Source organism: Ochlerotatus camptorhynchus, unplaced genomic scaffold (genome assembly GCF_037179485.1).
Source record: "Ochlerotatus camptorhynchus isolate MF236.1 unplaced genomic scaffold, CSIRO-AGI_Acam_v1.1 ptg000286l, whole genome shotgun sequence".
NCBI lineage: Eukaryota > Metazoa > Arthropoda > Insecta > Diptera > Culicidae > Ochlerotatus > Ochlerotatus camptorhynchus.
Window position 1 is genome coordinate 353089 of NW_027040775.1, and position 12837 is coordinate 365925.

General features: G+C 35.7%; 1 protein-coding gene across 3 annotated transcripts in view; it reads right to left on the reverse strand.

Annotated features, from left to right (window-relative positions):
• Positions 1-12837, reverse strand: part of LOC135706693 (group 3 secretory phospholipase A2) — a 49753-nt gene that overhangs the window by 27186 nt on the left and 9730 nt on the right. The window contains exon 1 of one of the 3 annotated variants that reach the window (XM_065228344.1): positions 5680-5693. The exons of the other annotated variants lie outside the window; for them this stretch is intronic. The gene's annotated coding sequence lies outside the window, so the exon portion shown is untranslated. Of the gene's footprint in view, positions 1-5679; positions 5694-12837 lie in introns of those variants that run through there. 3 annotated transcript variants of the gene reach the window in all.

Below are 12837 nucleotides of genomic sequence, written 5' to 3' on the forward strand. Positions count from 1 at the left end.
CTCGCAAAAGTTACTCAAGGACAAGTTGCATACTCTTTTTTTTTCAGCACCATACAACGGATGAGCAAAGTGTGGCATAGGTACTGCATAATTTGCGTGGTTCTCGTCGAAGAGAGGAAATAAAAAATATTACTTCACCATGTCCGCATCGAAATTTGCGTCTGCCCGAGAGGAAACCCATCGCTTTCATTAGAATAGATGGAATCGCTAGACCGGCTGACACCTCAATCCGCCCTCTTGTGCAAAATGCGCCCAGTCATACCGCCGGCTGGTCGTTGTGTCGGTTGTGGTGCGCGTAAAATCAGTCCGCTGCGCTCTGTGGCGAAATGTTTTCGCGCCATCCAACGAAGCAACGGTGGACGTCGGAATTCCATCGCTTGGATCCCGTCTATTCAATGGCTGACTTTCGAAAGAATGGAAATGTTGCAATAACAAATCTCATTTGTGTCACTTTCGAGTTCTATATTTCAAATCAAATTATTCACTTGTGCGAACAATTTGAACGTCATCTGCGAATGTGATGCCGAATTGAGTCTGAATTGGCATACACGCGTGACGTTTGCGTGGGAGTAACAGCATGCAATTTTCGGGAATAAAAAACATGAAGTCGCAGCATTTTGAGCCGATGCTCCTATTTTGGTCTAATCATTTAAACTTAAGATAGAAATGATGTCTATCCGAATTATCTCGGTCAATGAGTTACAGTGAAGTTTAAATTTTATCACGGTCAAAAAAACAAATTTTCGCGTGATTTATTTTTTTAACATGATTGACCTTAACATTGGAATAATAGTCAATCTTTACAAAAAGTACGATTCCTTGTTTTACCAAACGTCATGTACATATTAATTTATTGATAGTTATACAAAACATAACGAGCTTATTGCTGAAGTGATATTCTCACGATACGACTTCATAACTCGATGACAAATTATCAAGAAAACTGGCAACTCTTCCAACACTTGAGGGAAAGACACAATATATAGCGCTGTGCTTGAGCAAAGGTAAAACCACCGGACAAAAAATAGTAAATAAAACCTCTCTTTTGAGGTTGGCTTATCTTTTTCTTTTTCTTTAAAGATCGATACAAGGTTTGGTATCTTCACCATCTACTAATGTATTTAAAAGTAACTATCGGAAGTTATTGAGAACATTCTTAATTCCCATTAATATTTCCCGTTTTTGTTCGAAGTTATTTTTCGAGTTAATTTTTTTGTATGGAAAATAAGGATCGATCGTAACGGAAAATATGCTGGTGAGCTGAGCAGACAATCAAAACACCAAATCATGTTATGATTATTATTGTTACACTCTTGGATTTACCCATTGCTTGAAAATAGTGCATCTAATTTTCTTGGTGTCAAAAGGTAAGTTATAGTTAAATTTATGGACCTGCAACTTTTGCCGGAATTATTTTCAAAATATCTCGAACGGCTGCATTTAAGAAGTTGGTCACAGTCTGAGTTGTGCGGGGTCGATCACTTTCAATTTTTAAGTTAATTTGCCTCTCAACACCACTCACAAATTTGCGCCTTGAATGAGCCAATATTTTATAAATTTCGAAATAAGCTTTAAAATGGTTATCAAGTAGAAAACTGACCAATATCACGTCAAACGGCCGAATATGCTTTTGCTGATTTCCCTCAAACCCGTTTATGTTGTTGTTTAGTTTTTTTTTTTTGTTGGGAATGTTTACAATTAACGGCGCCGGTGGTGTAGTGGTAAGCGTGATTACCTCTCACCCCAGCAGGCCTGGGTTCAATCCCAATCGGCGCCGCCGGGATGTTCTGAGGCATAACATCTCTGATCACGCCTTCCTTCGGATGGGAAGTAAAGCCGTTGGTCCCCGGTTCATGAGTTGATGGGTCGATAGGTAGGGTCCAGGTGTGGGAGCTGCCTTCCTGGCACGTCGGTAGCATTGGTGTTCAGCACGGAAAACAAGATCGACGGAAAAAACAAACCAAAGGAAAAAAAATGTTTACAATTATTAGTGATTATTGCAATCAATGCAATTATTGCAATTTTACAGACCTATATCATAGTAAACATTTCAAAGGGGCGAAAATGCATTTGTAAACAATGGCTTTAGCCGTCGATTTCTCGCGAATTTAAGGTCATACATGCAAATTAACGACACCATCCGGTAAAACAGCAATTCCACTTAAAAAATTTTGGTATCCATGACAGATATGTATTTCGACTACAATGTGCAGTCTTCATCAGTGTCATTCCCACTAAAGACTTATCAAAATCTCATCCCCTAGGTAAAAATTTCAAGGTCACAGGTATAAAAATGAAACTACAATGTGTAGAATCCGAACCTAACTAACTAACCAAAGGTTTTAGTAAAGTAAAGCAGAAAAATCTATTCAAATCTCTAATAAGGAAAAAATATGTGTAGATTAATGTTTTCTCTGCCAGCCGGCATGGTTGAAGTCATTGTTTACAAAAGCAGTTTCACCCTAGTGAAATGTTGGCACTGATATGTTGTTCTTCTCAGATGCAATTTCGTTAAAATCAACGGTTTTCGAGTTATGATTTTTTTTAGTAAATAATTGAAAACACATAGGGTAGTGATACCAATTATGGCCCTACGTTCCAATAATGCACCGTTTGAAGAATTTATGTAAATTTCTGCGAGATATAGCGCACATAAAATTAACGCTAGATTTGGCGTAAATTTGCACGATTTTTAATTATCAATATTGTATGCAAGCTTGTAAACGATTTCCTTGTTTATGCCAACTGAAGCTAAAATTAAACGAGGGGAGATTCTACGTGATAGTTAAAATTCAGAATTTTTTCTGTGTGGTGTGTTCCAATTATGGCCTATGGAATTCCAATTATGACATATGGGAATTTCATAGGCCATAATTGGAACACACCATAATAAGAACGTATAGCCACGCTTTTTAAAACATTAGTCTTATGGATTATCAATTTAAAAGTGCCAATCAGAATTTGTAAACAAACCGTTTTAAAGCCCTTTTCTCACAAAGCAAAGGCCACCCACGCAAACCAACACCATTATCGTGTAAGGTAAACTTTCTCCTATCCGATGATGGTGTTGGTTTAAGCTGGCGGTCTTCGCTTTGTGAGGATACGGCTTTAGAACGGTTTGTTTACAAATGCTGATGAGCCCTTTAATATTGTTGATCCAGTCTTGAGTCGAAAGGGCCTGTTCATAAACTACGTAGACAGTTTTTTTTGGGATTATTGACCCCCCCTCCCCCTGCGTAGACAATTGTCCATACAAATGTTTTTAAATTTGTATGGGCCATGGATAATTGTCAACCCATTTTTATAAAAACATTTAAGCTTGTGAAAATCAAAATCTCGGTTTTTACACGGTTTTTTACACGGTACATATCCCGCGTTGTAAAAAAGGCCTGAGTGTAAACTATTATTGAAACAGAGTAATATTATTGCAAAGATCTTTTTTTTTTCAATTTATCAACAAGTAACAAAATGAAAAAAAAAATCCAAACTTTCGATTCACGGAACAGTTTAGCAAAAAATTACCGTATGGTTCGGTAATTTTAACAGTACATGAAAAAAAAAATTATTAACTAAACTAAATATCGGAACTCATTTCGTTTACCGAATGTGCAGCTGTTGAAAGTTTGGTAAAAAATTACCGAATACGTTAATAGTTTATGTGTAATGATTTAATTATTAATTAAATAGAAAGAGAAAATTTATAAAATCAGACGATTTGACCGATGACTGAAGCCAACCAATTGGGTTTTCCCGGAGACATTCGGAACATGTCTGAACAAATTTTAACGTTATTAAAAAAATGTTAGCGGGTAACTCAAGACCAACAATTGAAATGGCCTTAACTCCATTTTGTAAACAAACCTTGTAAGGCCATTTTCACGCGAACCGAAACCTTTATTCGCAAACCTAAATCACAATCGGGTAGAGGAGAATTTTCTTCTACCTTGTCATTATGTTGGTTTGCCTTTGCGGATTTCGGTTCGCGAGAAAATGGCCTTTGGTTTGTTTACAAAATGGAGTTAAGGCCATTTCAATTGTTGGTCTTGAACTTATTCTGCCAAAGAAGAACTGAAGAAAACTGTGATTTCAAAAATTCCATTTCATTTGTTGATGCACAAAAAAAAAACTTTTTAAAAATGTTACCATTTATGTTCCCATGGATATGTTTAACTTTATTTATGGGTATTTGAAATCATCAAGAATTCAAGATTACTTCTTGTTGTCACACGGATGCAGACAAAGGTCATTCTCTTCCGAATAATACAAGGACGATCAAAATTAAGTCAAGTTGACTCAATTTTATCAAAAGTGGATATACACAAACACTTGGGTTCCGACTTTCCCAGGATTCTCGAATATGAAGGAAATCGGTAGAGGTTTCATTCAGTCTATAGTATACTGCTAAATCCATTTGTGGCGAAATTGAGTCAACTCGACTCAATTTTGAGTCGTCCGTATAGTAGTAGTCAGTAGCGAGTTACGAAATGTCCAAACAGTGCAACCCAAACAAACCAGTTCTTAGTTGTTTGAACCTTCAGTCGAGTCAAATCGAGTATACTATAGGTATAATAATATCGGTCCCTCGATTCAAAACAAATGCTTAACCAACGGACGGCATCAAGATGATGTGTGCATAGCACTTTTGAGAAGGATTTTAAGGCAAACACAGAAAACCGCCAATCATTGAGCATACAAAACCTCGCCGACGCGTACTGTATCGAGATTTCTAACCAGCATTTCTGTGATGCTTAGCAGTGACATCGACAATCCTCAAGGTCAGTGTCATCGATGGCTGGTCCATGGCTGATTAGCATAATGTGAATTTCTATTTCCCCGTTCATGATGTTAGACTAGAGGTGCTAAAAGGATGGTATATTATAGAGTTGCCTACATTATTTAAATCATGATCAAACGATAGGGTAGCGCACTACTTCTGTATAAGCGCCCATTTCCGTCACATCGATCAGATCCATCAAATATATCAATATATTGACAATGATTTCGATGTGAACTAATCAATCATATGTTTGGAACGATTCAGTTCAAGCTACAAAACAAAGTCTATACGAACGCATAATACGAATATTTACATCCATTCCTCTCGAAAACAAAAGAAGCGCATCAGTATGCCGAACTGCATTCAATGTTTTTGGACGTAATTCGTGTGACGGAAATGTAATCATATTATTAATTTCGTCCCGTTCGAACCATGCAAACATTAAAATCAATTTGTATGGTTCGGACGGTTCGATCAAAAACAAGATTAGAAGCTCGATTAGAAGCCATCTTTGATAGGTCAATTTTAAAACCCGTTCGAAAAGAGAGGTAAAGTGCGGGTTGCGCTTAGTATGACATAAATTAGATCTTAACCCTATTAGGGAGATGTGCGAAGCTTATTTTAACACTATGCAGTTACAAACTATAAGCAAGATCCCATAATAAAGCTTGAACAATGGTGCGTATAGGGGAAGTGTGCCATTTATGGCGCTAGTGCTCGGCCATATGGCCTAAATCAGGTTCAAAATAAATTTTCCCAAATTTTTCAACATAAACATGCAGAACAGCGTTGAGACTAACAACCTGCGGAAGAAATTATGAATTTAAAGCAAATTTAGTGTACCACTAGGGACATAACCGGTACGCTTCTACTATATTAGATACAACTCACTATTTACTCACCGAAATCGAACCTGATCTAGTTAAGTTATCGAAACGCTATCGAGCATTATTAATAGCAAACCGGTTGGCCATTATTGCCTCCGATTTGAATGAAACTTTATTCATATGTTGGATACTATCCAAGGTTGCATTTTTCTTCAAAATATCATTATGTTTCTTAAGTATAACGATCTTGGTTTATGCACTGAGTACCAATGTTACCGACTCCAGGGAGGCAGCTCCTACACATAGACCCTACCTACCGACCCATCGGACAGGAACCAATGGCTTTACTTCCTTCAGATCAGTTATCAGAGATTTTATGCCTTAGAAAATCCCGACGGCGCCTACTGAGATTTAACCGAGGCCTTTTGGAATGAGGCATTCACGGTTACCACTAAACCACCAGCTCCGCTAAGAATAACTTTTTTTAAACGGTGTATCTAAAAATGGATTTTATTTTTTCAAAAAATCATAACTTGACAACGACTCACCTGATCAAAATGATGTCTGAGCAGAAGTTGTACATGTTATTAAAGAAAAAAGAACACTGAAAGAAAAACATCAGTAAACCCATGTTAGAAAAAAACGTTGATTTTCCGGGCATGACTAATCGTCGTTGCCAACATATTGTTGTAATGCAAGGTGCTCGGTTGTCTAGTCGAATTGAATGAAAGAAAATATTTTTTTTGAATGAAAGAAAATATACGCAGGGTGATAGTTTTCATTTCGGTTTTTAGATGATTATCATAGAGAATGAAGAAATATGAAAGTAAAATATTACAACAAACGGAGTGAGGTAAAGATTTTTCGGTGCTGTGTAAGGAGAACCGATCGTTTATGTTGCCTTGGTTTAATTAGTTTTATTTTAATCGCATTCGTTTTGTTCTAGAGTGATCGGAGAGCCGGCTGGGTGATAGTGAAAATGATATGGAAATACGAATTATCGTGCAGCTTTAGAGTTAACAGCACAACATTTTTTACACGGTTGTTACAGAACTATCATTGAATCAGTTAATTAAAATTATTCAAGATTATTTTCAGCTCATCGATGAAGCAAAATCTTTAAATTCTTGCAGGCTGGTTATATTGATTTAAATTATTTAAGTTTGGTTTCAACTATTCGATGAAGGAACATCAATGTTTTTATTTTATATTGATACACTTGTGAAGGCTGGATCTATTGCTTTAAATTATATAAGTTTATTTTCAGCACTTAGATGAAAGAACATCTTTAGATTCACATTTCTCAGCCTTCCTTCCGAATGGATTTATTTAAATTATTTAAGTTTATTTGCAGTCCTTCGATCTAGGAACATCTTCAGATTTATTTCTGATTGATCCATTAGATTCATATTGTAATGATTAGATTTATATTTTAATGATTTCAGCTTTCATCCAGGAAAATTCGAGAATATTTTAATATACCTGAATAGTGAATTAGTGAAAATCAAAGTGATACAACACTACTAATATTAAAAGGAAAAAAACAACTTAATAAGGTATAACATTGTTCTACTAAAACGCTTATCAATCAGTTTTTAATATCTTAAAACGAAACTTTACAACACACTGTATCAAAACTATAATCACATCACTTATCAAGGTGAATCCTAATCATACAAACCTGACCCTCTAACAAACTCCAATGATCTTTGTCAATGATAGTGGTTTATCTATATTTATGGTCATGAGAACAACATGCTGTGTAATAAATTTTGGCGGAAATCAACTAAAAAAGAGCAAAACAGTTTTAAACTTTTAAAAAAATTCAAGCTGTTTTCTATTGGCTTGCAAAAGAAAATCGATCGACTCCGCAGTACCCAGGTATCTACTAAATCTGCACTCAGGCCATGCCATGCTTTGTAATAGGGTGAACATAATATTTAAGTTTTTTATCACTCCAAGCTTTTAATCTCTGAACTACACTTCTTCGATTTGGGTAGAGGTTAACAACACTTAAACCTCTTATTCATTTTCGAAAAATAACTTGCTTGTTTAACTTTAAAAGCTTCTTCTTCTTCTTCTTCGCATTTCAAGCTCATTGCATATCGCATATTAGCTTATAGCCTGCTCTCAACTTAGTGTTCTAGATGCACTTCCACAGTTATTAATTGAGAGCTTTCGATGCCTGTACCATTTTTGCATTGGTATAATTGTGTGGCAAGTCCAATCATACTTCTATGCCCAGGGAAGTCGAGGAATTTTCCAACCCGAAAAATTCCTAGACCGGACAAGGAATTGAACCCAGCCACCTCCAGCATGGACTTGCTTTGTAAATGCGCCTTTACCGACTAAGCTAAGGGAGGGCCCAAAAGCTAATGAAAGATAAATTGAACAGGCGAAGGACTTCCCAACATACAGCATTATAATTACAATTTGGACATTGTACCTAAATATAATCATAACAATTGTTTATCGCAGACTTTATAATATTGAAATATAGTTAGAGAATTTGCTCCACCTGCTTGTGTGTGTTGTCTCCATTACGACAGACATAATTTTATACAGGTAACAACAGCTAACTCCGAACTTTTAATCTTGCTAAAAAAAAAGGTACATTAATGCACAGCAAAAAAATAATTTTGATATCACATCAAAGTGTATTACATCCAAGAGTTTTGTTTATCTTTAGATGCGTCTAAAACATAACGGGTGAGCATGCCTGAATTGTTTCTTTTTTAATAAACAATCGTGGAAATGCACTGCACATTGTGTAGTCTAAATACGTATCTGGTGTAGACACAAATTAGTAAGGGGAATTAAATGAGGCACATTTTTGCTCTTGTGAGAATTCCACTAATATCCCAATTCATAACTTTCATTATGGCGGTTTATTTTTTCTTATTAAAGAATTGTTTTCATCTTTGCTTGAATCTTGGGTTATTAGTTAGGTAGGTTCAGCCTTTCGAGGAAGGAACATTAACATTAACAAGGTATTTGATTTTGTTCAGATGTGTCTACTGTGATACTGGGCACTTGATATAACCACAATTGCACTTGTTTTTGAATTCTCATGTGATTTGTGGTGTCGCATGATGGATTTTGGTCCAAGTCAAAACTGTCCACTTCCCCTAGAACATGTCCGGATATGTCAAATGTGGTCTTGGACACTTTATATAACCACAATCGGTCTTCTTTTTTAATTTTGATGTGGTTTGAGGTGTCACATGATGGGTTTAACACAATTCAGGCTGATTATGGGCTTACGACCCGTATTCACCGAAACATGTTCCAACCATATCTCCAGAACCAGTTACCTGATTCCAGAAATATTATATGGGACCATGGTACCTTTCATTTGGCGGATGCTCAAATTTTATAACACACACACACGCTCACATACAGACATTTTCTAGGGGGCATATGACACTCGGCTCTCTGGGCTTTGGATCGAAAGTCGGTTTTCTAAGCTAAACATCATCATCATCATCATTAGCAAATCACCAGCCAGCAGTGATGTCAACCATAAACAAAAGATATTCCCACATCATCGTAGTTCTGAGAGCGTCCGTGTCATCTAGACGAGTAATTAATTTGAGTGACAATAAAATAGATCAATAGAGCTTTAGCCTTCGAAATCGATATTTCGATTTTTTTTAATCCCGAATGTCCCAGTCAAGGTTTGAGTTGTATACCCTTCTTTGTAAGAAGAGTAACATGCAAGCTTGGGTAGTAGCCAACATATGAGCAATGGTTCATTCAAATAATTCGCTCCTTCACCTTAACCGGTCTGGTTTTTGTAAACATGTGCGACGCGACAACGACGGTTTTGTTTTGAGGTTCCTATTCGTCAAATCTATGTTTTTTTTTCTGGTTTTCTCATCCACTGAATGTGCGCACCACTGTGGGTAATTGAAATCGAAAGTGTATTATTGAAGATGCTGATCGAATCAAGGCCTGCCTTCTTTTTTTTTTTGAGGGCGCTCCGTAAAGGTGAAGATCAATTTATGCACTGTGACCATAGATAGATCAGTAAACCAAAGTGACCATAACATTGTAAGCAACCGGAAGACCCAAGAAACTGGTTATTTGCATGTATTATTGGTTTTGTTCGTGGGTTCATTGTCTTTTTTTGTGAACCATCTAACAGGTTGATTCAATAAATAAATATATGACGCCTAATCAGCTATATTTTATTGGAAGGAGTAATCGGTACAGGTGAAACGATGCAGCACGATATCCTATAAATCAAAATTGTTAATAGATGAACTATGTTTGCTAACATTCAAGTGTATGTTAAACTAAACACAATACACACAAACATACATAATTTTTCAGAGATATAACCATCTTCAGTATCGTCATTTTTAATGGCACTGGACTAATTTATACATTTATATACTGCATATCACGCACACAGCCATAGTCAGAGGGGGCAGGAGGTTTACTTGAATTTTTCTAAGTGTGTGTTCCAAGTGTTCCAGTCATAGCTTCACGTTTCTATTATATTATGATGCACACTTAGAATAGATCGCAGAATTCTGTGAAAAATAATTCCGAAGATAATCTGTAAACGAAAACTTTACAGACTTTTCTGTAAAATCGACATGTTTTCAACTACGCACCTAAATATCGCTGAAATCAAACAGGTTTACAAAAATCTGATAAATAATTACGGATAATTCGGTAACGTAGATATTTTTTACTAAATACTGTGTTTTCACAGAACTTTTGTAAATAAACTTGTCAGCCTGATTGACAGTCGAAACCGCATAAATTAAACAGTTTCAGTTTTTGTGGTTTTTGTAAAGTCATCCGTTAAAAGTGATATTTTGGAAACTCTGCAGGCGAACAACGAAAAATGTACCCTTCAAGCAGCACAAAATAGGTTGTCGCAAATTGATTTTGACTGAAATAAGTAACCACAACTGTTTAGTGACAACTGTGCTGCTAGGGTATGCTAAATATGTATTATTAACACTATGATTTGTTTTAGTTGTGAAGGGTTTTCATCGTCTCATAAACATTTTCTTGAAGAAAAACCACTACCACCCCAGAAATACTTTTTTTTCGATTGCACTTTCCGTAATGAAGGTTTTACACGTGTTTTTTTTTAACAAATTGTTAAAAAAACAAATTACAAAAAAAAAGTATTGTGGTTCTAAATGTTAAGACTGCCTTCTGGAAGTAAGAATTTATCATACAATTTTTACTTTTGGACATCAGTCAGAATATATTGATTTTCAGTATTTATTTTATTAGAACCAAAAAAATTAAAGGAATAACTTGCAAGCTTACAGAATTATTGTGAAAATTTAAAAAATACTCAAATACTAACGCAGTTCTGAAGTGAATTTCAAGAGAATTCTGGACACAGACAATGCTCAAGGAGGACCAAGTTTTCATATGACGCGTGCTTAGGACCATCCTTAGCGGGGTATATGAAAACGACACATGGCAAATAATAAACCAACTCTAGGGCGAGCTCAGTATCCAGAAAGTCAATACAGCGAGATGGGTACAATGCGCTATGGGGAATCCCCATTAGACTGGCCCACATTTATATGGGAGACAATTTTATTATTTTTTTTTCAACGGGCCAACCCCCAGATTTGTGCCATTAGGTGAGAAAACCACTCTCTGAAAATTTCAGCACATTCGGATGTAACACGAGCTGGCGCTTTTGGCTTAAAGTTTATATGGGGATATTGGTTGAAATGTATGGAAAAATAACATCCCTTCACTCTTTCATGCATAAAACTGGTTCAACAAACTCTTTTAAGTTCAGAATTTCAGCACATGTAGCTATATGAAATAACTTTGCTGAAGACAGCATCATGATTCAAGTTAATATTATGGAGATATTCATTCTTGAATTTATATGTGCATTTTGTTCTTATATTGCAACAAAATACAGGCAGCTTATGCAAAGTATCAACTAGATTACCACTCTAAAAAAAAAGGTCATATTTTCCACAGGCCAACAACCAGACTCATTTCAGTAGGTGAGATAACCACTCTTTGAATATTTCAGCTATTTTTGACGTAACTCGGACTGGTGCTTTTAGTGTAATGTTTATATAGGGGATTTGGTTGAAATTTACATTTACAAAATGATCATATACATTCAAAAGCGAATATCTCAATGAAACTAACCGGATTCATAATGCAGTCTTCAGGAATGTTGTTACTCATTGTTTGAACTATAAGTTTTCAAAATCTGAATCAAATCGAGAGTAAGGAAACTTTTTTATGATCGATAAAGTGTAGGAGTGTCATTTTTTCATGTATTTTAACCAATATCCCCATACAAAATTCAAACTAAAAGCGCAAGTTTATCCTACAACCAAATGAGCTTAAACTTTCAGTGAATGGTTTTCTCACCTAAAGGCACAAATCGGAAAGTTGGCCCGTGGAAAATTAAAACTTTTATTTTTGTGGGCCAGTCTAATCTCCATACAAGGAGGTGGCCAAACATATTTTTGCGTATTCCGAATTAGTTGACATGTTTTGTATTAGTATGTGCCTACAATAATCAATAATCATAATTTATAGGTTCTCAAAAATATCCTGGAGTTAAGATCTTGAATTTCTATAGGCTCAATGTGGTTTGGTACGCACGTTCCCGACATTTAAACACATCTTCCGAGCTTTGTAAAGCTTCAAGTTAAAGTTTGCATCATAGAATGGTAACAATAAAATGTTCAATGCTTTCCAAATTTAACTGGAGCTAAGATCTTGAAGTTCCATAAATTGGTATCAATAAGATTTTTAATAATTTTCAAACTATTCTGGAGCTATGTCAATGTCCAGAAAATCTGTATGAGTCATTATGGAATGATATCAATTAGATAATCAATGATTTCTAAACCATTCTGGAGTTCAGATTTTGAAGTTCTAAAGACTCAGAAAAGTCTTGAACAAGATCCTGAAAATTTGTTTGAGTCCATGAAATTCGAGGGAGCCTTTTGACAACATGTGCATCATCTAATGGTACCGATAAGATATTTAATGATTTCATTCTCGAGTTCAGATCTTGAAGTTCTACAGACTCTATGAAATCTTGAACAATGCCCTGAATTGTTTAACGAGTACGTGAAATTCAAGAGAACCCTTTGACAACATCAGCATCACATCATTTATTCTGGAGATCTTGAAGTTCTACAGGCCCAATGAAGTCTTGAACAATTTCTTCGAAATCTTTATGAGACCAAGAAGTTCAGAGAGCCTTTTGAC